Source organism: Mobula birostris, chromosome 19 (assembly GCF_030028105.1).
Source record: "Mobula birostris isolate sMobBir1 chromosome 19, sMobBir1.hap1, whole genome shotgun sequence".
Classification (NCBI taxonomy): Eukaryota; Metazoa; Chordata; class Chondrichthyes; order Myliobatiformes; family Myliobatidae; genus Mobula; species Mobula birostris.
Window position 1 is genome coordinate 28419431 of NC_092388.1, and position 23771 is coordinate 28443201.

Genomic DNA, 23771 nt, shown 5'->3' on the forward strand with positions numbered 1-23771 from the left:
ACTAACCTCCCATGCGGGACCTTGTCAAAGGCCTTACTGAAGTCCATGTAGACAGCATCCACTGTCTTCCCTTCATCCACAAACCTGGTAACCTCCTCGAAAAATTCCAATAGATTGGTCAAACATGACCTACCACGCACAAAGTCATGTTGACTCTCCCTATAAAGTCCCTGTCTATCCAAATGCTTGTAGTTTTTGGTTCCTCACGTAGCCGACCACTCTGATCTTCAAGAGGACCAATTTTATCCCTTACAATCCTTTTACTCTTAGTATACCTGTAAAAGCTCTTGGATTAATCTTGACTTTGACTGCCAAGGCAACCTCATGTCTTCTTTTAGCCCTCCTGATTTCCTTCTTAAGTATTTTCTTGCACTTCTTATACTCCTCAAGCAGCTTATTTACTCCCTGCTTCCTATACATGTCATACAACTCTCTCTTCTTCTTTATCAGAGTTGCAATATCCCTTGAGAACCAAGGTTCCTTATTCCTATTCACTTTGCCTTTAATTCTGACAGGAACATACAAGCTCTGCACTCTCATTTTCTCCTTTGAAGGCTTCCCACTTACCAATCACATCCTTGCCAGAGAACAACCTGCCCAATCCACACTTTTTAGATCCTTTCTCATTTCCTCAAATTTGGCCTTCTTCCAGTTCAGAACCTCAACCCTAGGACCAGATCTATGCTTGTCCATGATCAATTTGAAACGAATGGTGTTATGATCACTGGAACCAAAGTGCTCCCCTACACACACATCTGTCACTTGATCTAACTCGTTTCCTAACAGGAGATCCAATATTGCATCCCCTCTAGTTGGTACCTCTATATATTGATTTAGAAAACTTTCCTGAACACATTTTACAAACTCTAAACCAGCTAGACCCCTAACAGTATGGGAGTCTCAATCTATATATGGAAAATTAAAATCTCCTACCACCACAACTTTATGCTTCCTGCAGTTGCCTGCTATCTCTCTGCAGATTTGCTCCTCTAATTCTCACTGACTATTGGGTGGTCTATAATACAACCCCATTAATGTGGCCATACCTTTCCTGTTTCTCAGCTCCACCCACAAGGACTCAGTAGACAAGCCCTCTAATCTGTCCTGCCTGAGCACTGCTGTAATATTTTCCTTGACAAGCAATGCTACCCCCCACCTTCCATTCCTCTGCCTCTATCACATCTGAAACATCGGAACCCTGGAATATTAAGCTGCCAGTCCTGCCCCTCCTGTAGCCAAGTTTCACTAATTGCTATAACGTCATAATTCCACATGTCAATCCACGCCCTCAACTCATCCGCCTTCCCTGCAATATTTATTTATTTATTTATTTTGAGGTACAGTGCGGAACAGACCCTTTGGGCCCAATGAGCTGCGCCACTCAGCAACTCACCTATCTAATCCTAGTTTAATCACAGAGCAATTTGCGATCACCAATTAATCTACTGAGCAGTACAAGCACCCAGAGGAAACCTACGTGTTCATGGGGAGAATATACAAACTCCGTACAGAGGATGCAGAATTGAACACCAAACTCTGACATCCAAGCTGTAATAGTTTTGCGCTAACCATTGCACTACCGTGGCTGTGAAAGACCAATGGCAGATGAGTTTTGAATTAACCGGGTCTAATCTTCTCAGCCAATATGTAACTAAGCAATGCAATAGGAGTTACATTGCTGTGTTGCCATTGCCACAAAACATGGTTCGCCTGAATCATGGTCAGTTGAATTTTTGGAGCGACATGATTCAAAGTGTAATTTTGTTGCACTCTGAGATACGTTGAGGTGCTGATAATAGATGACTTTTTGATCCAAGTTAACTTTGTGATTGTTGTTATGTGAATGATATCAGGAGAGAAAATTACTAGTAGATACAAAGCAGCGTTTCTGTTTGACAAAACAAGGTGCAGCAAGCATCATATGGAGATGTTTTTGGTGGAAAGGTCTGCTGGCCTAATGGGGGACTCAATATTTTATGTGCCAAACATCAAAGGACAACTCCATATTTACAATATGTATATGGACAATGCTTTCTTTGAAACTACATACAATCTTCACATCTCCTGATTCATGTCCACACCAGAGACATGGAAATGAATTTTAATGAGCATTGCCTGGACTGAGATCCACAGCTTTTAGGATCCCGTTGTTCAGAGCTGCACTCCAAATTAAATGCACAATACATTTTCAGACATGAAGACTGGTTGCCAAAGTTAATTGTTAAATGTATATGCCCAAAACCAAAAAAAAATCACTCTAACAGTGATAACAGAACCTTAGGTTAAGAAGTCATGCTTTTTACATAAGTGTGCACAATCCTATGGTGTTTAATTCCTGAGATGGCCCCAAGAAAACTCATTAACAGACAAGTTGTGTCAACAGTATGATATTGATCAGCACTTACACAATGCGGAGACTTCATTTTGAGTGAATCATCAGTGTAGGGAACAAAAGGTCAGGTTAGTGCCAGTCTAGTTGGGTGAAGTGAAGAAATCTACAGGATCATGGATGGAGAAAGGTCTGGAACTGTATGGATATAAGATCAGAATCAGTTGTGATCTAAAGAATGATGAGGAGCAGTATTTAGAGGAAACATGCCTAGGATTGGGAAGGAAGAAGTAAAGGGGCGAGGGACAGCTGCTGGAGTTCATGGACAGTGGGATCGGTGGGAATTGGTAGATCTGGGTTGAACTGGTATCCAGATGTTGGTCAGTTTAATAGTTAGAAATTACTTATTTGAGGGAATAATTGTGGTAGTAGATTGGTGCAAATGGGCAGGAAAGATCCAACGAGGTAGCAGATCACTTTTGGGCAGTTTACAAATTGGAGGGTTATTGGGGGCCCATGGAAGAGCTAAATCAGGCAAAGAAGCCTTCCCGCAGAAAGCTCAAAGCACAGAGCACTGGTCACTGATCTTTTCAATCATGTTTCCGTTAAGTCACACTGGAGCAGAGCAGCTCTTGGAGATGACCAGCTCTTGCACAAATGACTGCAGACAACACCAGTCATGCACATATTGTGGATCTGTCACAAGTCTAGACTCCTTTATGCATTATCATCCTTTTGGCATAGAGGATCTGGAAGGAAATCCATTGGACTTGTGCAACTTATACCAAGTACCCAATTTTCCTTATTGCTTTATTTTTCCGTGAAATGTTTTTGTGCGTCGTTCACATTAATCAATGATTTATTTTCAGGATGCTTGATGTTCTGTTTGAGAAAACTCACAAATAAAAAAGGAAATCAAAATGTTTAAAATCTTAGTTGTAAACATATTAGAAATCAGTTAGCGCCTATGAAGGGAAAAATAATAGCTTAATATTTATAGTGCACATCTGTCCTTGTGTATGCTTTGTTTATTCCATGACAATCATAAGGAAATATATAGGGCAAGTCCTATATATTCCTAATGAATGATGTAAACAATTGCTTCTCCTATATCAAAAAATTTCATGACAACTTAGGACAATATCAGTAAATATTCCAAAGTTCCAATCATATATCTAGTTGAATGTTGAAATGAGGTGAAAAAGAGGCCACAACTCCGTTTTTCTCAGCCTGAGGAATTTTGTGATATGTTACTACAAATTAAAATGGCTATCATAGACACCACAAAAGCACTCAGAAACTGAAAATAGCTGTCATTGTTATACTTCTAAAGTAGGAGAATAAAATCACCACACACACAATGGCAGCAGCAACGTTTCTCATCTGAATTACAAAATTTGATGTGTTTGATTTCTAGTCAACGCAATGCACACAGTATATTACCAAATATACAACTACATTTTCCTCGACTAGATTAAATTACTTCAGTTTTGATGTATTGCAAAATAAAGAATGGTGTTTATTCTGAAGTTTCAATAAAAATGGTATTAAAACATCCTTGTATCTTTATTGCTCCAGTTATACACAAATAATAAATTGAGTCAATTCTTTCAGCTGCTTTCTTCTAATCAAACTTCACAGGAAGGCAACACTATAAACAATGCTTTCCATAGATGCAATGCAATAAGAAGCTGCATTGTATCTTAATCTCACATTTACAACTATGTTGTTATGTCTAATAAAAAATGGTATCAATACCAGTTGCTCCAAAGACAGCTCAGATTCTGTGCTTGAACTGGAGTACTACAACTATTTGTTGGGATATACAAGGAAATCATCCATAACACGTTGAGTGGTACCCACTCTACAGCACTGCAGATTTAATTGGGTGCACTCATTTTAGGCATCTTGGGTAATTGCCTTGAAGAGTTGTTAGGCTCTTTGGGTAAGATAATGAGGGGTATAGGATCTATTGAAAGACTCCACTGTTAATGGACCAGGAATAGACCATCTGTTGTAATTTTTCTGTTCAATGTAGTGCGATGATGCAGTGGAATGATTTCCACAGTACAAGTTGCTAGTTCATTTACCCATCAAAGATAGCTCCAGAAAAGTGTCTTAAAACACAAAACTTCCCACGATGCAGGAAATGCACAAGCTCTCCCCCATTATCGTAATCTCTCGATCAACTAATACTGTTCCTCTTCCTTCCTATCATTCCAATACCCCACCTGCTGCAGTTTCTGTTGATAAGCAAAATGATCAAAACATATTATTTGCAAAGTATAAGCAACCTGTAAATATTTCAGGTAGAGCAGCTGAAAAATAAAATGCTCATTGGCCCTGAGGCCATATTCCTGCTGTGTATTCTGGTTGGAAGTCCTGATGTATTTATGCCTGTGGCCATTATCGTTAGATTGGAAATGAGGTCACCTGGTATCACAGAACCACTAATACATCTTAATTAAACCATACACTCAGTTGCAATTAGTGTAGAATGATTATAAAATTGTGTAGTTTATTGCTGTTATTTTTCTATAGGAAAGTAAAGGACACAAGACAGGAGATACGGCTTTAGTTTCTTCCACTCATCTTATGTGCTTGGATTACTAAGAACATCAGAAAGATAAATGTCAAATTGAGGACAAGTGTTGCTGTGGGTGATAATTGTACTACAAGGGGATTACTGAGGTGTTGTATATTTGGAGAAGAAGATGATCTTGGTCAAGTTAAAAGGGCAATTTGCCCGTTTAGGTCCTGAGAGCCTAATTTTCTAAAGTACATTCGTTAATTATTAATCAGACATTGGTTTTAGGCTTAAAATAAACAGTTGGAGAAGTTCAACAGGTCAGGTAGCATCACCTATCTCTTTCAATCTAGATTAGAGGTTCCCAATCTTTTTAATTCCATGGATCTTACCATTAACTGAGGGGTCTATGGACCCCAAGTTGGGAACCCCTGATCTAGATGAAGGTTTTAATCTGTTCATTGCTCTCCACAGATATGGCCTGACCCAATGAGTTTGAGTAGTTTGGGATTTTTTTGCTGCAGTTTCCAGCATCTTCTGCTTCTCATTTCCTTTGTTTTGGATTTACTAATCTGGCAGTATACCGGCATTCTATCACGTTACAACTTCCTCTACCTTGTGACCTCATTTCCGAGGAGTAACATAATCTATCCTGCTACTTGTACCTTTGAAACGTAAGTGGTGAAAGATCCTGCAATGGTGTTGGGGGACCAATCCAAATTTTCATACAGTTCCATTGCAGAGATGAGACAGTGTACTGTTAAAATGCTACCTGTGTATTAAGAATTACATGATGTATAAAGTAATACTTTGGATTTATATGATGAATTTCATATCCTCAGCTATCACAGAGCATAACAGACAATGAAGTAATTAATTTGAGTGTGGCAACCAATGTGATGTGGGAAACTCAATAGTCCATCTGCAGGCAGCAAAATTTCATCATATTGTGATACTGATAGCAGGATAATATTGGCCACAACACCAGGATCAATAAACTTGCTTCAAAGTAATGCCTGATGAAGGGTCTCGACCCGAAACGTCAATTGTACTTCTTCCTATAGATGCTACCTGGCCTGCTGCATTCCACCAGCACTTTGTGTGTGTTGCCTGCTTTTTACATCCTAAGCACAGTGGCAGAAATCTGGTCTGATTTTTTTCTCTCTGCTACTCGAGTCATTAAAGTGAGAATTTCAATCTACTAAAGGAAGGGAGTTACTTTCCTTTTTTGAGAAAGATCATAATAATGATGTTATCCCTGATGGAGTTAAGTGTCTGAAGGTCATATTCTCCAAGTTTTAAAAGCTCAGAAAGAATAAAATTTCTTTCAGAGACTTTGTACTAATTGATGTGAGATTAGGGAGATTCTGCAGATGCTGGAAGTCTTGAGCAGCATGCATAGATTGGTGGAGGAACTCAATGGATCAGGCATCATCTATGGAAGGAAATAAATGGTCAACGTTTCGGGCTGAGACTCTTCATCAGGATGCTAATGAAGGGTCTTAGCCAAGAACCTAAATTGTGTTTTTCCTTCCCCTCCATTGATTGACATCAGTGCAAAATGGCTGTGAAACTGTATGAGTAAATGCTGTGAAGCAGAACAAGACCAGATATCAAGGTTAATGTTGTGCCTTTCACACTCCTTCAGGTTGGTGATGATTATTTTATCAACATAGACAAACTCTCCTCCCTTCTTAGTCTACAATGCTGTGGCTTCTGGGGTAGTTCGGTTAGAGATGATACTGAGTGCATGTCAGCATGTCACGCCTGCCCATCAGTTCTCATGACTCGAGACATTGACAATATACTTTATACTTTATTGTCGCCAAACAATTGATACTACAATGTACAACCATCACAGCGATATTTGATTCTGCGCTTCCCGCTCCCTGGATTACAAATATTAAATATTATAAATATTTATAATAGTAAAAATTAGCAAATATTAAAAATTTAAATTATAAATCATAAATAGAAAATAGAAAAATGGAAAGTAAGGTAGTGCAAAAAAACCAAGAGGCATGTTCAGCTATTTGGAGGGTACGGTCCGGATGCGGGCCAGGATACGTACAGCAGTCTTATCACAGTTGGAAAGAAGCTGTTCCCAAATCTGGCCGTATAAGTCTTCAAGCTCCTGAGCCTTCTCCCGGAAGGAAGAGGGACGAAAAGTCTGTTGACTGGGTGGGTCGTGTCCTTGATTATCCTGGCAGCACTGCTCCGACAGCGTGCGGTGTAAAGTGAGTCCAAGAACGGAAGATCGGTTTGTGTGATGTGCTGCGCCGTGTTCACGATCTTCTGCAGCTTCTTCCGGTCTTGGACAGGACAACGTCCATACCAGGTTGTGATGCACCCAAGGAGAATGCTTTCTACGGTGCATCTATAAAATTTAGTGAGGGTTTTAGGGGACAGGCCAAATTTCTTTAGTTTTCTCAGGAAGTAAAGGCACTGGTGGGCCTTCTTGGCAGTGATGTTGCCTGCCCTGCAGAATATTAACTGAATTTTCACTTTTATTTTGGTTTTCCAACATGAGTAACTTTTGACTGCAGCTGAATCTGATTTCCCGGTTGGCAGCATGCAAGTTCTTTAATCAGATCCTGTACAGAAGATCCCATACTGGAACTGCCTGACAGCAGCTGACATCGGGAAAAGGAAAGTCCATCTGCAAAGTTCATTGTCTGTCTTGTGGGTAGACATCCTTGAAAATATTATTATATCAGTGGCACTAATTGGAAGAGCTGGGGTAATATCTACCAGTGTGTGTGTGTGTATATATATATATATATATATATATATATATATATATATATATATACACACACACACATATATATATATATATATATATATATATATATATATATATATATATTTACACACACACTCACACACAGATATATATATATATTGAAGCTACTATTTGTATTAAGATTTAGTCATATTTGATAGAATTTTGAGGTATTTCTCATGCTCAGAGACAGAGTTACTGCAGAACTGGAAACTTTAGTAAGATGACCAAGATTGACAAGCGTTTGACTACATCAAAATACGAGGATATTCAGTCTACCATAAATACACTACACTACACTAATTATGCTCATATTTTACGCCAAGTGTTTACTTATATTAAAATTAATCTGAAATTTAAACATTATGGAGGAAATTAAACAAACTGCTTGCAGCAGGCAGACTCTGCAGTATTTTTGGGCAGCATGCCATATCCGAGAGTCATTTTACACTTGTATTATACTCATGATTGGAAAGGTGTTGAGATGATTGGATAATATGCCAATGTTCCAGTCACTAAATAACATTTAAACAAACAGTTTTTGGCATTTCTACAGAACACTATTGATGAAACCTTGGGGTATATATTAACCCAACACTTCAATTGCACCATGTTATCACTGCTCGGCACTTTTTTGATTCTTCACACTTCAGCAGAAACATTCCAGTTTGACTTGCAATTTTAAAGCAGGACTTGGATTTCCTCAGTAACAACTGTGCAGCATTTTGTCTATCCTGACCCCAAATGAATGCAAATGTAGCAATTTGAATAAGCTGTTAGATTTCAGTGTGCAGCACATTAGCATGATGCAGTTACCTAGTTAAAGACCAGAGTGATGATCAGAGGCCACAAGGGTGGCCTGTCCTTGTGTGTGAGTGTGGAGCGGGGAAGCGAGGTGAGGTGAATGTGGTGGTGCTGGTGGTGTTGGAGGCCACCAGTGTAAATACAGGTTTCCCTGCTATCCGAAGGTAGAGCGTTCCCATGAAACGGTTCGTAAGCCGGAATGTCGTAAAGTGAACAAGCAATTACCATTTATTAATATGGGAAAATTCTTGAGTGTTCCCAGACCCAAAAAATAGCCTACAAAATCATGCCAAATAACACATAAAACCTAAAATAACAGTAACATATAGTAAAAGCAGGACTGATATAATAAATACTCAGCCTATATAAAGTAGAAATACTTTTCTGCAGCACTGTCTAGCGCAGCAAGAATCTCGCGGAAGCTTTATCGGCAGAAACGCTCTCTCCAGTAAGCTTTAAGCTATGAAGCTGCCAAATCATACCAAATAACACATAAAAATACACAGCCTATATAAAGTAGAAATAATGTATGTACAGTGTAGTTTCACTTACCGGAATCGGGAAGACTCCAATAAATTGCGGTTTCGTCACAGTTAAACACTTGCTTATACCAATAACCACCTGACGCAATTGGCAATCGCCTCTGATCTGGGCCGACATTTATGTGCCGGGTTGCTCCTAATTAATTAGCTTGTTTATTTCGGCTTTTTTCTTAAAGATGTGCTGGGTGCATTCGACCACCACTGCACCACTGCATTCTTCGTGACAATGTATCGGTCAGCGGCCCGGAAGTTGGGATCGCTGCTTAAACTATGAAGCTGTGCTCACCTCAGAAACCGATCAAACCACCCATGACTACCTTTAAATTCCACATTCACAACACTTTCATCACCATCGTCCAGTGTTTTCTGTTTCAACTTATTAAAAACTCTGACTGATTTCTCCTTAAGTATAAGAAAACTTAACAGAACACCACACTTTGTACACCCATCAATCCACTCAAGCAATAGACTTTCCATTTTATCCACTATTGGATGCTGACTAAGAGAGACCAATTTGCTACGAGCAGAACCAACAGTAACATCGGCAGCTTTCAAAATTCTTTTTCTCTGCGTATAAATAGTGCGAATGGTGGACACAGGCAAGTTCAACGCGCAGATAATGTCCTTACTTCGTTCACCATGATTGAAACGCTTAATTATGTCTACTTTTATGCTAAGTGTAACACCCTTATGATCTCTGTTAGGCTTTTCCCATATCTTAGAACTCATCTTGCCAATGGATGCACAAAATAAATCGAGATAAAGCAAGTGTTTAAGCAATGTCGGCTAGAATGCAGTTCTGGGGGAGGAGCCTAGCTGTTCGGGCACGCGCTGCCTTTTATCGTAACAGTGAAAATACCTTCTGTTAGCGAAAACAGGTAACTAATGTAGGTCTTTCGTAACAATGAGGTGTCGTAAAGTGAACGTTCAGAAAATGGGGGCCACCTGTAGATGGGAGGGTGGCAGGGTGTAAAAGGAGCTAGTTGTGGTGTTCTTCTGTTTTGTTATTACTGTTGTTTATGTTGTTCAGCTGAACAAGGAAGGGCATTAGGACCCATACAGTTTGGCAAGTGTCATCGCAGAGCAATGTGTGATTAAGTGCCTTGCTCAAGGACACAACACGTTGCCTGGGCTGGGGCTTGAACTCACAACCTTCAGGTCGTTAGTCCAATGCCTTAACCACTTGGCCACGTGCCCACACATTTCACTGTATGCTTCAATGTAAATGTCATCAATAAATAAGTATGAATATAAACTAAAAAATGGTGTTGGGTTTTATCAGTAAAACAAAACCTGTAATGAGTTAAATTCAATTACTTGTCAAGATGTTGAGAATCATATTTACATTAAAAAATGATAAATTTAAGCATATTTGATAAATAATGTTTCCAGTTATTTAGCACATAACAAATAGAGAACGCTTAGTGCACTGATGAACTTTTGAATTTATAATTTAATAAATTATAAAAGGTATAAAATCTGATGGAATACACACACAAAATGCTGGTGGAATGCAGCAGGCCAGGCAGCATCTATTAGAAGAGGTACAGTCGACCTTTCGGGCCGAGACCCTTCGTCAGGACTAACTGAAAGAAGAGATGGTAAGAAATTTGAAAGTGGGAGGGGGAGGGGGAGATCCAAAATGATAGGAGAAGACAGGAGGGGGAGGGATGGAGATAAGAGCTGGAAAGTTGATTGGCAAAGGGGTATACGAGGCTGGAGAAGGGAGAGGATCATGGGACGGGAGGCCTAGGGAGAAAGAAAGGGGGAAGGAGGGAAAACCCAGAGGATTGGCAAGGAGTTATAGTGAGAGGGACAGAGGAAGAAAAAAAGAGGAAAAAAGCAGAAAGAAAATAAATAAATAAATAAGGGATGGGGTACGAAGGGGAGGTGGGGCATTAACAGAAGTTAGAGAAGTCAATGTTCATGCCATCAGGTTGGAGGCTACCCAGACAGAATATAAGGTGTTGTTCCTCCAACCTGAGTGTGGCTTCATCTTGACAGTAGAGGAGGTTGTGGATAGACATATCAGGATGGGAATGAGACGTGGAATTAAAATGTGTGGCCAGTGGGAGATCCTGCTTCCTCCGGGGGGCAGAGCATAGGTTTGCAGCAAAACGGTCTCCCAGCCTACGTCGGGTCTCGCCAATATATAGAAGGCCGCACCAGGAGCACTAGACGCAGTATATCACCCCAACCGACTCACAGATGAAGTGTCACTGTGTTAATGTTTTACAGATATTTCACAAGGAATTGACAAGTTTGATATTCTAGGGATATTCCTTTCCAAAGTAATTGATCAGTTTTGCTTTATCAGTTTTAACGATAAGAGCAATCGGCATTATTATCTTGGACTGTGATTTCACTTCATTTTACGTGAGTTGATTAGGAATTCTTAAGAGCGATTTACAAATGAATTACTGATTGAAATTGACAAGAACATGATAAATGCTTACAACTTGCTGCAGCTGTTGGTGCCTTCCGCACCTCGTGGCACATTGGGTGGCTACCTTGCCATTTCTTTAGCATTTTTGTCTGGTTTTTATGAGGCTAGCTCGATGTTTAAACAGTACAGATGGAAAGCATACAAGGAACTGGCTGGATTCAACCCAACACCACTCACCTCAAAGTCTGGTGCAGATGCAACTACACCACCAGCCGCCTCTTCCTGCAGATGGTTGTTAAGTTTGTTATTTTATTCACAACCCATATTGGATATTTGAACATATCTCTACTGGGATTTATTTTATAGATATTATTGTTCTGAACAAGAGATTAGACAATTGAATCTCCTTGTATTTGATTCATCTAAAAAATATTTTATTTTTGTTTATTCTCTGGTAAGGCATTATCAATTTTATCAAAAAAGTTAACATTGAGAATTAAGACCGATGGATCATAAATACATTTTTGATTATTGATTCACTAACACTGATATTATCAACAATTGACATTTTTGAGGCTCAAAATTAAACTTTAAAGATTGAAAGCAGTATTTCATAATAACAAACTGATTTTATCTCAGTTGTTGTCAATTAAAGCTTTCTAGATTTGGACTGTGCATTGAAGTGTGCTGCTTCAACATAACTGAATGAGGTTCATTTTATGATAGTGTGTTTTTTCTGACTTCTTTTTCACACTCAGTCCTTGTTCACATCCACCAGCTACTGTTTTCAATCTGCAGTTACTACCTTATATATACCAGTTGTGAATCATTCAGTAAACACACTGGTTCTAACTGACAGCCCAATGCTTGCTGACCAACTCTAGTTACTGGTAAATAACACCCTAATTTTAAAATTAACATCTTCCCCAGACGGAAATTGCTGTACTGTTTACTTAACTATGAGGGCACCATCTGGGACATTATGAATAATGCGGATTTTTTAGAGTAATGAAATTATTTTCCATCTCAAAATAATCATCCAGCAACATATTTCAAGGATGTGGCAAGTTTGTACCAAATGTTTGATTTGGTATAAAATGAACAAACTAAACCTATGTATTACACTACTCTTTAAATGTGTTGATTGCATAAGATGCAATGCCACTTTTAATTATGTAAAGTCAGTATTTGTAATATTCTAAGACAGTTGAAAAAGTGAAACCAAAATGATATAAGCAATTTATTTATCAAAGAATGAAAAAATGGGCAACATGTCATAGTCACCATTGAAAATATTTGCACTTGACCTGAACTTTATGCAATAATGATAAAACAGCTGCTGATTTATTTACTTATTACAGTACAGGAAATGGCTTTTCAGCCCCTCGGGCCCATGCTGGCTGCCAGAAAAGAAATTCCAGCTGTCCCTTTGACTCCCTCTTCTTTAAGTTACTCTCTCTCACGTGACCCTCAGTTCTCCTTTGGCCCTTTGTCACTGAACTGCACTGAAGGGGAAATTTAGGTCGGCTGACAAACATGTCAACACTCTTTGGAAGTGGGAGGTAACTTGGATGTTTAACAGTAACCCATGTAGTCAAAAGGAGAGAGTGAGTACTAATACTACACAGAGAATATCCAAGGACAGGATCAAGTTTGGGCCCCTGGGCCAGGCCAACAGCAATGTCTATGCATATTAATCTGAATGACCCTTGAAGTTCATGCCTTCACATTGAAATCACCATGAGGGAACATGGACCTAGGTTATTTTCCAATACTCACGAGGGAAAGTTGTCCAAAGATTTTGCATCAGGTGAGGTGCTCAAGTGGTGCAGGTATTTTCCCTCACACACTGGAAGATTAAAGGAATCTAAAGATTTGCAAATAAATTTTAGATATTTGCTCGCCTGTTACTTACATAAAGATTTCTAATAAGACTCTTCAAAATCTCTCTTGATTTGTTAATTTAGAAGCTATTTTCAAAATTTTACAAGTACCTTGTGAATTTAAAAGCATATTTTCAAAATCTTTCCAACTCTTAAATCCAATGATTTGTCGATTTGGGTTCTTTTTCAGATATCATTAGGCTCTGGTGAAACCTATCCTAAGAAATGAGGTCTGAAATTTATTGAGGCTTGGATAACTGGATCAAGTTCAAATTTAATTGGCATTCAAGCATGCATGAATACCCATGAATCCAGCAAAACGAAACAGTGTTACTTTGGGGCCGAGGTGCACAACACAGTTTCAATAGTGATACACAGCACAAGGCACACAAAGCACATACAAGACAGTAGTAATATATAACCACACACGAAGAAACACAGTCCAAGTCCCTGACTCCATGAATGTTGCAGCAGTCTGCAGCTGAACGCAATGCAGCTTGCCTTCTGCCTAGTGAACTCTCGAGGACAGCATCGACTCCAGAATGTTCACCGAGCTACACAGTCTCCAGCACTGTGGTGGAGGGTACCGACTTCAGCACCATTCTCCTGGGCGGCTACAAGCCGGTGACTCTGTGGTTTGAAGCCAAGTGCTCATTACGAATGAGACCACACAGCTCTCCACCATCCACTCCCATTGTTTGTCAATAAGTTAGTCCTCTATAGCTACAAGAGTGGCATAAGATTAAACAATAAGGCTCTTTAAGTACCATTATTTAAAAAAATAGAGATAGATTAAGTAATGTTAGGCCGGTTAATTTAACCAAAAGAACACTACTGGAATCAATTCAGAGATTAGAAATATATACATACACTCCAGCAAGAAAGAAGCCTTAACAGGTTATTTCCCTAAATTCAATGGTCAAAACCAAAGGGGAGGGAGCTAGAATTACTAGCTCAAAAATTGGAGTTAAGATAAGGAAAATTGTTTTCACCCAGATGGTGCCAGAAATCTGGAATTCACTGTCTGAAAGGGCAGCAGAGGCAAACATCGTGATCGCAAGTAAAAGGTTCAGGTCTTGTGCAGGGGCATACATCCAGAACATGAAGGTGTGATTAGGTGGGCACTGCTTTTTGCTTTGTATGACCAATGTTCTCTGATTCTATTTCCATGGTAATGGATGAAGACATTGGACTGGTCAGCTGGACATCTGAAGACCATCTAATCCAACTAATCGTCTTTATTGTCTAACATTAGAATTCCTGATTAAATAAGGGCTTATTCCATGAGGGATACTGTATCCCTGCACATTTACCATGGAGAAATTGGAAACCACAAATCTATTTCTAATGTTTTATGTAGGAGGGAAAGAAGGTGTCAATAACACTAACATGGCACAACACTTTTTACAACTCATGTTCATTTTTGTTAGAGGGTCATTCCAAGATGCATTTTGGTTTGTTCCCCTTCTAATAATTTTGCAGTATATTTAGTATTTCAGTAACATTTAAGTTATATTGTAAATATATTGTTTGGTTAAGCATTCATTGTTGTTTACAAAAAACTAGTATGGGTTATATGTAAGAAGTACATGAATGGCATGTGTCATTACATCACCGTGTCAGATGTCAGCACCTCACTAAAGAAAAATTAGTGGACATGTTTATCGCGGTTCCTCTGTTTTTCTTTCAATTAGTTTCTCAAGTTAGAGAAGATTTTTTTTATATGTATATAGTGGTGAAAAAACTAACCCTAGACAACTACATATCTGTTGAAGTGCAGCATGTTTTTCTTCGCAAGAGAAGAGAATTGGTTGAGTTTTAAGAAAGACAGTAAATGGATGATACTCATGGGTTCATAAACAGTGAGTACAGGGTAGTAATAAATAAATAAATAAATAATGTTGGAATGGCTGGCTACATCTGAAAGACCAACACATTCAATTGCACAACTGATAACTGGATGATATATACTGAACAAACCGAGTAGTATTTTGAAATAAATGAAATAGCCAATGGAAAGTGGCCTTGAGATATCAAACGTGAAAACTAACAAGACACTCAATATTACTTGCACCAAAATTGAACAGCAAATTAATTGAGGTGGAATTGGACATTTGGTCACAAAGTGAGTTTGAATGACATTTTGAGGACACTAAACTGAAGCCCGCAAATATCCATCTTATACCAGAAAAAAGATAACTCCAGTAGGAATGGCATTCGTAAAGTGAAGTGCAACAGCCAGCAAGTCACTTTGGGCTGGTACGCGGTAAAAACAGGAGGCCTAGCATTGTGGGGCTGTGATTGGCTGAGAAAACTATAATTTGATTGGCGATTCATCCACTATTTGCATGCCACATCCCCTGCAATAAAGTCAATTGAAAGTGAATTAAGGAAGATACTGGATGATGCCACGGCAGTGTTCAAGGATGGCATTTGAAAACTCAAACATGCCCAGGGTAAAATAGTGTTAAATGAAAATGCCACAAATAATTTTTCCAAAGTCCGAACAGTTCCTTACACCATCCATGATAGCATAGCTAGTGAACCAGATCACATGGAGGCTGACCGAATGCTTCCCAGGTCTGAGTGGAGCTCATGGGTAACACAAGTGGTCCTAGTAACCAAGAAGGAGAGGTCCATTAGGATCTGTGGTGATTCTAAAATCACCACCAATCCAATACTGAAACTAGATCAATCCTTCTGACCAGTATAGTAGATATCTTTGCAAACCTTTCTGGAAGAAAACATTTCAGCAAAGTGTTCATAGCTGTGATTTACCTCAGCTAGAGATTAAAAGAAGGGTTCAAGGTGTTTCTCAATGTAAATGTGCACAAAATACTTGATTGCTATAATGGCCTTATTTCTGGAATAGGATCTGCACCTGCATTCTGGCTGAAAACTAAGGACCAGGTGCTGCAAAACTGCCCAGGAACTCAATATTGAGTAGTGGCATCTGTTAGTCTCGCGAGACCATGGATCTGCGCCTAGAAAGTTCCAGGGCGCAGGCCTGGGCAAGGTTGTATGGAAGACCGGCAGTTGCCCATGCTGCAAGTCTCCCCTCTCCACAACACCGATGTTGTCCAAGGGAAGGGCAAGGGCTGGTACAGCTTGGCACCAATGTCATCGCAGGAGTTGCCAGAACGCGGTTGAGGGCAACGTTGGACTGCCTTAGGGACTCCAGCTCCGGATTTGTCCTCAGGGTTTACTCCCAAAGCTTTTCCCATGAGTGGGTATGGACGCAAGGCAGCGGAGGTTTGAAATCAGAGTGTTCCCTCTCTTAGATGGACTGCCTTCCCAGGCTGACGAGCTCCATCTACCCAAAGCACTGGTCTTAAGGCGCCAGGACCCGCCTTCGCCCCTTCTCCTGTCAGTAGAAACAGTTCCACCGGGCTTAGAGGTGAAGCCACACGAGAAGGCCAGGAGTTGGACCTGGTTGTCAGAGGTTATTTGAGGCGCATGCCATGAGGAGAACTTTTAGGTAGTGGGAGCTTGTCCCCACTACCACTCCTTGGCTTGACAAACTTGGAACCAACTCAATATTAACTGAATGATATCATTGTTACTGGTGTGGATAATAAGGAACATCTTCAAAATCTCAAAACAGTGTTAAAAAGAATAGAAGATTATGGGCTCACAGCACAATGCAACATGTATTCTTTAACCAATCATCGCTTCCTGTGGTCACACCATTGGTGCACAAGTTTTATACTAATGCGCTGAGAAAATCCAAACAGTGGTGGATGAGCCAAGTCTAATGGATGTGTCACAGTTGTGGTCCTTTCTAGGATTTGTCAATTGCTCAACCTGTCAAAACCTGACTACTGTGCTCTACCCCTTGAACTCATTACTACAAATTGGGAAGAAATGGCAATACTCACGGCAGAGTAAGGTGGTTTTCCAAAAGTCAAAGTAAATGGTGACATCAGACACAATACTCACACAATATAATCCATATCATCCAGTGAAGCTCATTTTATGGTATAGGTGTAGTAATGTCACATGTTATGAGTGATAGAAGAGAACATCCCATAGCCTTTGCATCATATTCTCTTACCACTGAGTGAAAAATTATGCAGAGCGTGTCAGAGGGGCCTTGAGTTTAGTTTGGGATGTAAAGCATTTCAACCAGTACCTGTATGGAAGAGCGTTTACCCTCATTGCTGATCATCAATCACTAGTGTTCATTTTCAATCTACAGAAGGGTTTTGCACTAACAGCAGCAGCACAAATGCAGAGGTGGGCTCTGTTTCTCGGAGGACACAATTACCAGTCCAAATTCAAGAGGACGCTAATCATGGAAATGGTGATGGATTGTTCCCGTTTATGCTTGGAAAAGGAAACAACTGAAAAACTTACAAAAGAGGGCACCTCCGCTCCGTCCACCACAACAGACAGGATCTCCCAGTTGCCACCCACTTCCTCTGCTTCCCATTCCCATTCAGATATGTCCATACATGGCCTCTTCTACTGCCATGATGAGGCTAAACTCAGGTTGGAGGAGCAACACCTCATATACCGTCTGGGTAGTCTCCAGCCCCTTGGTATGAACATAGAATTCTCCAACTTCCGGTAATTCCCTCCCCCTCCCTCCCCTATCCCTATGTCACTCTGCCCCTCCCCCAGCTGCCTATCACCTCCCTCATGGTTCCGCCTCCTTCTACCACCCATTGTGTTTTCCCCTATTCCTTCTTCACCTTTCCTGCCTATCACCTCCCTGCTTCCCCTCCCCCTCCCCTTTATCTTTCCCCTTACTGGTTTTTCACCTGGAACCTACCAGCCTTCTCCTTCCCACCCTCCCCCCACCTTCTTTATAGGGCCTTTGCCCCTCCCTCTACAGTCCTGACGAAGCGTTCCGGCCCAAAACATCGACTGATCTTTTCCACGGATGCTGCCTGACCTGCTGAGTTCCTCCAGCGTGTTGTGAGTGTTGCTTACAAAAGAGGACACTTCCCTTGACGTATTCACCCTAATGCAAATAGAAAGCCTTCCTATTACCGCAGGGATGTTACAAAGAGAAACCAGAAAAGACCCCACACTGTCTCAGGTCTACATGACCACCGAAAATGGTTGGAATGTGTAGCAGAGATTCCAGGTCCACCATTTTTATTACTGTTGGGATGAACTTGACAGAAGTCGCTATATGTGGGGATTGGGAGTTGTCCTAACATTAAAGCTGAGAACTAAAATGTTGGAGGAGTTACATGCCGATCATCTAGATGTGATCAAAATGAAAGCTTTGGCACAAAGTATTATCTGATTGCCTGGGGTAGATCAGCAGATCGATCACCTGTCCGTGCACTGTTCAGGATGATAACATGTCCAGAAGATGCCAAAAGAAGCACCTCTCCACCCCTGGAAAAGTCCTGCATTCCCCTGGTACAGAGACAACCTCCCCGCCCCTTTTCAGGAAGGACATCATCCAACAAGAGTGAGAAATCCTTCATAGTGATTGGGACAATTTAAAATTTACTATGTTGTGGATGTCTATATAGTAGTTTTATTTATATATATGATGACTAGAGAGCAAAATGTTAAATATTTGAGTTGAGATGCTTTCGAAATTTCTATGTTGTTTTGCAGTTTATAGCTAATACTAATTTCAGTAATATTTGAGTAATGTATTGTTTGATTTAGCAGTTTTGGTTGTTTACATAATTCATTTTAGATTATATGTAAGAAGGACTTGAATGGCACACATTATTATGTCACCACGTCAAATATGAATGCCCCACTAAAGAAAACGTTTATCCCTGGCTCCTGCATTTTTCTTTCAATTTGTTTCTGGAGTCGCAAGACATAACATGCTTCAGTAGTAATTGTGAACTATGCACCAATTTAAAGAATACTTAAATGATAAATGTACTGTGTTATATACAGACAGACATACTGGTTATATTATTCTCCTTGGGATAACTGTAACAGTACTAACATTGAATTTATGTACTACTTTCCTCTCCTTGGATATCTCATATTACTTACCCGGGGGGGGTTTCTTAACAACCAACTCGAATATCAGCCTCAGGAATATTAATCATTTTTTTGAAGGTAGGAAGCTCTGGAGCTGATAAATGTTGATAAACCTTTACTTGAGTTTGAAGATTTCCAACCAACTGTTTATGAAGTAAGTAAATTCACAGATAAGGACATAAATTGTCCATAATTTCAATGGACAGCAGAACTGTCCAAAGGCTAAATCATTCTCCTAATCTTGTATCCAGATGTTCCTGACAGATTTTATCTTCTTTAGTTGATGAGTAATCAGAACCTGTAAAATCTGTTCATTAGACCCATGTGCAGTTGCCAGATGTTACTGTGAATTTTACACATTAATGCTCACAAACTTTGAATATTTCACATTATTGTAACTAAATAAAGTAGACCTACTGTAAATGAAGTGTGCTGCACAATATTTAGATTATGTTTCAAACTGTTGACTTAATACATATACATCTATTACATATCTAGTTTCAGCGAATTATTTCTTCGTGAATAAACATTCAAGTCTTTAGTTTCAATCATTATGTTTATGCTCATTGCATATTCCTTAAACAAATAATTGCATACGGAATTCTCTTATTTGCAAATGATTGCTGTTAATGGAATTTTTCGGCTTTAGTGAAGTTCAGTTACAGTTGTGTTAGCACACATTTTTTCATGATCCTACATAATAATACTACAGCAGCAATGACAGGAAATAAATATACTTTTATGTAAATAGCATGATATTTCTGAGAACCGCTATAATTACCTTCAGATATTACATTATTTGCCAAAGCATTTTATCGCACAAAAGCAACTGCAATATAGTAAATGGAAAGTCTGTGTAAAATTGTAGATTGTTCATTACTTGTCATCATAATCCAGGTCACAGTTTGAACTGTTTCTATATGTGCAAAGGATACATTGAATCCTCCAACCACTGCCTGCATTCAATCAGTGAGATCAATCATTTGAAGGGCTTTGGGTGAAAATAAGTTTGAAACTTCAATGCAATCATGCTGTACGGCAATACCAAATGAATGCAATTTGCCATTTAAAGATCTGTTAGCAGAAATATTGGATTTCATGGTAAATAATTCCTCAAATACCCTTCAATATTTGTTTACTGTTGATCTTTCACTCTCAAGGACAGTAATCATGAATTTTCTATAATGCAAAAGCATGCTTTGTCAAATGCCATAGTGCGCTAAGGAAAGACTTAAAAAGGGGTTATTCTGTGTCTGTATGTTACCTCAGGGTATACACTTTTTAGCATTAAGGGTGGATTAAGAGCCTTTTGCCATATTCCTAGGCTAAATGAGAAATGTTTTTATGAAAAGCAATGGACTATTTGCAAAGATTACATGGAGTTACTTTGCTTCTGTTAAAATATGATTTATTTTTATTCCTCAGAGTAATATTGTAAAGTAATTATGAATTCTTCTCAACTAACATTCAGAAGATTGAATCTACTCTATCTACAACATGGAATGCATTCACATTTCAAGGTGGTTTTACAAGACAGGAGGGGAGAAACAGGTCCCTTGACCCATACATTTTATGCATAAAGATGAGAAAGTCTGCAGATGCTTGGAAATCCAAGCAGCACATACAAAATGCTGAAGGAACTCAGCAGGCCAGACAGTATCTATGGAAAAGAGAAAAACAGTCGATGTTTCAGGCAGAGAGAGCCCTCATCAGGACTGGACAAAAAGATGAGAAGCTAGAGCAAGAAGGTAGGAGGAGAAGAGGAAGAAGTACAAGGTGGTAGGCACTAGGAGAGGGAGAGGGCTGAAGTAAGGACCTGAGAAGTTGGTAGGAGAAAGAGATAAAGGGCTGGAGAAGGAGGAATCTGATAGGAGAGGGTAGAAGACCATGGAAGAAAGGCAAGGGGCAGGGGGAGCACCAGTGGGAAGAGATGGGCAGGTAAGGAGACAAGGTGAGGGAAGTAAACAGGAATGGGGGAATGGTGAAGTGGGAGTATTCACTAGAAGTTTGAGAAATCGATGTTCAAGCCGTCAGTTTGGAGGCTATGCTGGTGGAATATAAAGTGTTGCTCCTCCAGCCTGAGTGTGGCCTTATTGCACCAGTAGAGGAGGCCACACTCTGGTTGGAGGAGCAACTTTATGCATAAATTAATTTGCCTCCACATGATCAATGATGCTCCATTTTATTTTTGCATGTTGGTTTGTCCCTCTAAAAGCTTCTAAAACAACACAATCATATCTGCTTCCATATTTACTGCTGGCAGCCCATCCCAGACACATACTTCTGAAAAAAACTGCTCAGCACATATTCCTTAAATTATCCCCATGTTACGCTAAATGTTTGTCCTCTAGTATTTGAATTTTTAATTTTTAGGGAAGTGATATTAATCCCGTTTGTGTGACATAAAATTTGAAGAGTGTGGTGAAGCACATAACAAAGAAATTGAGTTTTAACATATTTTTGGTGTCTAATAGCTTATTTGGACTTTTAATGAAGAATGTAATTTTTAATTCTACAATTAACTCAAATAGGAACGAGACTCCTATTCACATTAAATATCTGTGATGTGAATCTTCCAGTTTAAGGAGCTCTGACAATTAGTGGAATGAAAGATGCATTTTTTCCTCAAACGAAGTACTAAATGGCCATTTCCAAGTTACAGACTGATCTCAGACATTGATCAAAAATCAAACATGATTATTTTTGTTCAACTTGAGATTTATAGGGATTTGGTGAGATTACACTTGGAGTATCATGAGCAGTTTTGGGCTCCTTACCAATGAAAGGATTGGTGGTGCTGGAGAGGAGGCTTATGAGAATGATCCCAGGAATGAAAGAGTTAACATTAAGTGTGTTTTGTGGCTCTGGGCCTATACACACCGGAATCTGATGAATGCTCCTCGTCAGATTATGGCATACATAGTTGCACACAGCCTCTCCGGGACCAATCAAAGGTGGAATTGTTTTTCCCTTTACATCTTTTATCGATCGCAAAATACTGCTGGTGTGTTAGAGTTCAGAGGTCAATCCCAGCATCCTTTGTAAGGACACTGTATGTCGTCCCTGTGGAATGCATGTTTTTTTTTCCTCAGGATGTTCCAGTTTCTTCCCATAGTCCAAAGACATAGCAGTTAGTAGGTTAATTGGACATTGTAAAATGTCCCATGATTAGGCTAGAGTTCAGGGAATGTTGGGTGGTGCGGCTCAAAGAGCTGGAAGGACCTATTCCATACTGTATCTCTAAAAACAAGATGGAACAGGACTTATTACATATCGTGTTGTCACCTGGACTTGTTGCTCATCGTTGTTAGAAACATAGAAAACCTACAGCACAATACAGACCCTGTGGCCCACAGTGCAGTGCCGAACATGTACTTACTTTAGAAATTACCTAATGTTACCCATGGCCCTCTATTTTTCTGAGCTCCATGTACTTATCCAAGAGTCTCTTAAAAGACCCTATTGTATCTGCCTCCACCACCGTCGCTGGCAGCGCATTCCACGCATTCACCACTCTCTGTGTAAAAAACTTACCCTGACATCTCCTCTGTATGTCATGGTCTGGTCCGTGAAGTCCGCATTCCGGTTCACGGTCCTGTCCGTGGACTCAGGACTCCGGGTCTTCCTGCTGTCCCTTGTTTTGGTTGGGTTAATCATAGGCACCTGATTTCCACCTTGTGTCTTGGAATATAAGTAGCCTTAGGGTCGTGTGTGGGGGGCTGGTTCATCTTGTCAAGATTCCCTGGGAGCCACCTGCCAGTGGAAGGCTAGAGCGGCCACTTGCCATCTTTAGGCTGCGTTGGAGAACCATCGCTTCATGGAGCCTTGCTGTCAGTAGTCGGAGCTGTCTTTGCGGTATGGATTCGGCTATTTCTCGGGCCAGCTGAGTGGCCGTCAGCCACTCCGAGCTAGGTAGGGATCCGGCTGTTTCCGTAGCCAGCCGAGGTTGCTGGCCATAACTGTGACTCAGAGCAACCCCAATGCAGAGATGGAACTGTCTGTTGTTCTTTGGTGTTTGTCTCTTCTTGTCCTCGCCTCCGTGGGGTAAGTCAGGCTGTTCTGCCATTACCCTTCGGTTGGATCTGTCTCCTCTTGTTCTCACATCTGTGGGGTAAGTTAGGCTGTTCTGCCGTTGCCCTATGGGGGGATCTATCTTGTCTTATCTTTGCCTCTGTTGGGTAAGTCAGGCTGTTCTGCCATTACCCGACAGATGGACCTGTCCCACTTGGTGTGGAGATAAAGTTGAGTCCCAGCTTGTCTAAGGATAAATCTCGGCTCTATATCTATGTACTGTCCACTCTCATGTTAGTGTTGTATTAAAGATGAGTCCTGATTTTTCGAAGGATAAGTCCCAGCTCTATGTTGATGTACAGTTCCCAGTCTGTCTCTGAGCTCCAGCCTTCGAGTTATCAGCCTCCACATTCCAAGACCCCAGCCTGCAGCTTTGTCCAGCCCTGTAGCCATGTCATGTCCTTGCCTGGTTCTGGGGACCGAGCCTGAGGCAAGACCCAGGTTCTGAGTCTTTGTCCAGTCTGTGGCTCGGAGTCC